This window comes from Fukomys damarensis, unplaced genomic scaffold, assembly GCF_012274545.1.
Source record: "Fukomys damarensis isolate Sample0158 unplaced genomic scaffold, DMR_v1.0_HiC HiC_scaffold_24, whole genome shotgun sequence".
NCBI classification, from domain to species: Eukaryota; Metazoa; Chordata; class Mammalia; order Rodentia; family Bathyergidae; genus Fukomys; species Fukomys damarensis.
Genome location: NW_022900936.1, coordinates 10283329 through 10288705, shown reverse-complemented (window position 1 = coordinate 10288705; position 5377 = coordinate 10283329). Strand labels below are relative to the sequence as shown.

At 40.3% G+C, this 5377-nt stretch overlaps 1 pseudogene; it reads left to right on the top strand.

Moving 5' to 3' along the window:
* Nucleotides 1–436: 436 nt before the first annotated feature.
* Nucleotides 437–1730, top strand: LOC109117556 (annotated as a pseudogene).
* Nucleotides 1731–5377: the final 3647 nt, after the last annotated feature.

Genomic DNA, 5377 nt, shown 5'->3' with positions numbered 1-5377 from the left:
TAGGCCAGATTACCTGGACTTTGTGACTTACTGCCTCTGTGGCCTTGAACAATTTATTTAAACTCAGTTTCCTCATCTGAAGAAGGAATATGATGATGAAGATAGTAATACTTGCCTCCTCCTCTGGGTTTTCTGAAGACTGAAAGCATTAACATATGTAAAGCTGTTAGATTAACATGTGTCACAGGATACCTGCCATATAAGTGTAAGCAGCACACTTGCTTCCAGGAAATACATCCTAGAAATATATTAATAGCATTTCCCTACCTATAGTGCCAAAGACAATAGATATGCTAATGTGGAGAGATATAATTTTGATAATTTCTTCATATTATATATCCTTAATTGTAATTCTAAAACAAAATATTAGTATATAGAGTTAAGGAGTGTATTAAAATGCAAAAAAATCATAGGAAAGCAAGGATGGCTTGATATTATGACATCTGTTACCATAACTCACTGTATTAATAGGATATGGGAGAAAAAACTCATGATTATATTTTTAGTAGCCCAAAGAGCTTTTTTTTTTAATCAAAATTCAACAGCCTTGCCTTTTGCTCATGGATGCCACCAAGGAAACAACCTTAGTCTCTCTTCTGACTGTTGCCATGTTGAGTCAGAGTCTCCTAAGAAGCCCAAACAGCTGCTGAAGATCTTCATCGGAGGGCTGAGCTTTGAAACAACAGATGAGAGTCTAGAAGTCATTCTGAGCAATGGGGAACACTCACAGCCTGTGTGGTAATGAGAAATCCAAACACCAAGTGCTCCAGGAGCTTTGGATTTGTCACTTATGCCACTGTGGAAGAGGTGGATGCAGCCATGAAAGCAAGGCCACACAAGGTGGATGGAAGAGGTGTGGAACCAAAGAGCTGTCTTAAGAGAAGATTCTCAAAGACCAGGTGCCCATCTAACTGTGAAGAAGATCTTTGTTGGTGGCATGAAAGAAGATATTGAAGAACATCACCTACAAGATTATTTTGAACAGCATGGAAAAATGGAAGTGATTGAAAGCATGACTGACCAAAGCAGCAGAATAAAGGGGGTCCTTGCTTTTGTAATCTTTGATGACCATGATTCTGTGGGTAAGACTGTTATTCAGAAATACCATACTGTGAATGGCCACAAGTGTGAAGTGAGGAAAGCCCAAGAGGTCAAAGTGGTTCTGGAAATTTTGGCGGTGGTCATGGAGGTGGTTTTGGTGCAATGACAATTTTGGTTGCAGAGGAAAATTCAGTGGTTGAGGTGGCTTTCATGGCAGCCACGGTGGAGGTGGGGATAGTGGCAGTGGGGGTGGCTACAATGGACTTGGTATCGATGGAGGCAGTTTTGGAGGTGGTGGAGGCTATGATGATTTGGGCAGTTACAACAATCAGTCTTCAAATTTTGAACCAATAAAGGGAGGAAACTTTGGAGGCAGAAGTTCTGGGCCCTATGGTGGTGGAGGCCAATACTTTGCCAAACCACAAAATCAAGGTGGCTATGGTGGTTCCAGCAGCAGTAGCAGTGATGGCAGTGGCAGAAGGTTTTAACATTGCCAGGGAGCAAAGCTTAGCAGGAGAGGAGAGCCAGGGAAGTGACAGAGAAGCTGCAGGTTACAACACATCTGTGAACTCAGACAAGCACAGTGGTGGCAGGGCCTCCCTGCAACAAAGAAGACATGTTTTTGACAATAATCATGTATATGGGGGAAAAAAACCTTGAGGACTGTGTTTGTGACTAATTGTATAACAGATTATTTTAGTTTCTGATCTGTGGAAAGTGTAACAAGCATCCCAACAAAAGATTTTAACATAGACTTTTTTTGTTTTTGCACCCATGCTATGGATTGCTAAATGTAATAATCTGATCATGATGCTGAAAAAAATGGGTTTTTTAAAAAAGTTCAACAGCTTTTTATTTTATTCAAAAAATTATAAATTAGGAATACAAACTAGACACAATACATTTTCAGGCAAACACGTACATATTGAAAAAACAAACTATCTTGACGTTTCATGGTAAAATACCAGAAACATTTTTCCATTATCAATGATAAAAAGCTATTAACCATTATAGAAAATACTATTTAATATTGTTCTGAGAGCACTAGCCATTGTAGTTAGACCAGAGAACAATCTATAAACATGGGAAGAGAATTATTTGCAGATGATATTCATATATATCTCTGAAATTTATAAAAATCAGCTGAAAAGCTGTTAGAAACAAGATACCTAAATAAAGTACATGGATATAACATGAGTTATACAAAAATCAATAGATTTTCTATGCATGAATAAAGTGGGATGGAACTGATACTAGGTCTGATAGAGTGGATGATTTTTTTTTTTTTTTTTTATCTGCAGGCCAGCCCTCCTCTGCCCCGATCAGTGGGCTGTGACAGATGAATTTCTGTTGAATCGACCAGACTGGTGGCTTCACATGGGGCAACTCTTCACCAAGACATACCTTTTTGTTGCTTCTGACGACCTGCTGGCAGGAACTAAGCGTGTGTCTGTTCTACGTGTGCCAGGGGTGTCAAATCAGGGTCTTTGAAGTTGTACAAATCAAGGGGATTAGTCATAGTTCCAGGGACAGCAAAAGGCTAAGCCCAGCACAGCAAAGATCATATGGCTTCGTGCATCTGGAAACCTGGCTTGGATGCTTCTCCTTGTTGCAGTGTGGGTATTTTATGCACCGTTTACCTTGAATCAGTTCTTATGGCCCCAGATTTCTTGAATCCATAGAGAAAGTAGAACCCCGATCAGTGGGCTGTGACAGATGAATTTCTGTTGAATCGACCAGACTGGTGGCTTCACATGGGGCAACTCTTCACCAAGACATACCTTTTTGTTGCTTCTGACGACCTGCTGGCAGGAACTAAGCGTGTGTCTGTTCTACGTGTGCCAGGGGTGTCAAATCAGGGTCTTTGAAGTTGTACAAATCAAGGGGATTAGTCATAGTTCCAGGGACAGCAAAAGGCTAAGCCCAGCACAGCAAAGATCATATGGCTTCGTGCATCTGGAAACCTGGCTTGGATGCTTCTCCTTGTTGCAGTGTGGGTATTTTATGCACCGTTTACCTTGAATCAGTTCTTATGGCCCCAGATTTCTTGAATCCATAGAGAAAGTAGATATTTCATCGTTATCTTAATAGCCCATTTAATACAGAGTGACAGTACAATCCAATCAGAAAGTTATTCCTCAGACCATTAAATTCATGTGGAAACTCCAACCATAGCTTTTAAACTCACTTTCTGATCTTTTGTTATCAAATCGGACAAAATGTTACTTAAGTGTGATTATACAATAGTTTTTTTTCTCTACCATAAGGCTGTATTTGACAGCACTTTTGAAGCAAGGAAGGTTCATAACAGATATGCTGACAAAACAGGGATGCAGGCATATTTCTGCAGAAATTTGTAACAAAATGCCGATCATTTAGAAAAGACTTATTTCAAAAATCAGCTTCAAGATTTCTGAGTTATCTAGTATTGCTTTCACAATAGATACTTGATAAACATGTCAGAGGCAAGAACAACTATACAACAGCAAATCATTCACATTTGTGTTCCCAATGCGTGTGTCACCCCCCCCACAAGGAAGTGATGCTCAGTTTTACCAGTAAAAGGGTCCTTTACTGGAAACAAATCCAACAGAAATCCCAAACATTTCAGAAAAATGAATGTGTGGTCACTAGTATCTTTCTTAAAAAAGTATTAATTTTGTTACTGGAACCGCAAAAATGATTACATTAACTAGTAAAATCTTAGTCTAACTAAAATCATTTAATTTATAAAAATTAAAATGCACGGATCTATTTAAGAATCTATCCTTTAATTATTTTTCTTAAAACTTTTGTAGTAGATACATCTTTGTTTCCCTTCTACCTTGTCTCCTACTGGGTTTGGATTGACTTTTAAATGAGTTATAAAGTAAAAATATAAAATTACTTACCATTCCTATACTGAATTTTTAATTCTTTTTTTTTTTTTTTTGGTACTGGGAATTGGACTCAGGTCCTTGCACTTGCAAGGCAGGCCACCAAACTGCTGAGCTAAATCCCCAGCCCTGAATTTTTAATTATTTATGTCCTAACAAATATATATTGAAAACCTACTATGTGTCATGTATATCCTCTGTACTTACAATAGTCGACGGACCTCATGGAGGATTCTAGTAGAAATAAGAAACTGGTGACTTAAAAATATTGTAAAGACAATCAGATGTTCTGTTTGCCATGAAAAGAAAAGAGGACTCATGCTTCTTGCTAATCTAAATCTTCCTGGAACGGAGCTGGATACTTATCCCCCAATTATCAATCCTTTGGGCACTCTGTGATGATGGTGTTATCTCCTCAATTTCACTGCACAAATGGAAAAAAATAATCTTTTTCCAGTTGCAATTTCCAGCTGATGATCCATTGGGTGGACTTGGGGGACACCTGGACTCTGCTGGCTGCTCTGTGTCCATGTAAGGTACCTTCAGGGAAGAACATTTGCTTTGGTGTCAGAAGGATCCAGCTTCAAACTCCACCTCTGTACGGCACTCAGCCACTTACTTGATTTCTCTGAGCCCATTTTCCTATTTATTAAATAGACCCATTAATTCTTCCTTAAAGGAATGTTGTTCAGATCAATGAATAATTGGTTATAGTAACTGGTGGATGAGGGTGTTACCTTATCCCAGGTCCCTCTCTAGTGGCAGAGGCAAGATTAGAACTCATGACTGATTCTAGAGTTAGTCCTCTGTCTTGTACTGTGTTAGTTTGGTCACCCTTGGTGATGTTACCAACTTGCAATGGGCAACTCATTGAGAAGACAGTGAGCCTGGTGCTGTGCTTCCTCTTTGATCCCCTGGGACTCTATATCTCCTGCTGTCACATGAGGGATTTGAACAGGAGTCCAGGGTCTCTTTCAATCATGCAATTCTGTGACTCTGGGTAGGGGGACCAAATACCCTGGGACGCAGGGCTTTCACTGCACAAATTGGGAGAGCCGTGGCAATCGGGCTGGCTCTCCACCCCAACTCCTGCCTTCTATACCGTTCCCACCACCATCTTCCTGATATACCACTGAGGGCAAAGATCAAACATAATCCTGAAAAGATCCAAGCATAAGTTAGCAATCAGAGGAAGCCACAGGGTCATGTGGTCAACCACCCGTCTCTTCCTCCTGGCTAGAGAGCCAAGGACCAGCCAGCTCTGCAGACCACGGCACAAGACCATCCTACCTGCAGCTCTCGGTCTCTGTTCACCTCTGTGGGAAGACACCAGTATTTCCACAATCTCACAAGCTGATGAATATAAATGTAAGTTTCTTCTCCTCTTGCTTGTGTGTGTGTGTGTGTGTGTGTGTGTGTGTGTGTGTTACTGGGGAAGGATTAAACCCAGGGCCTTTGTG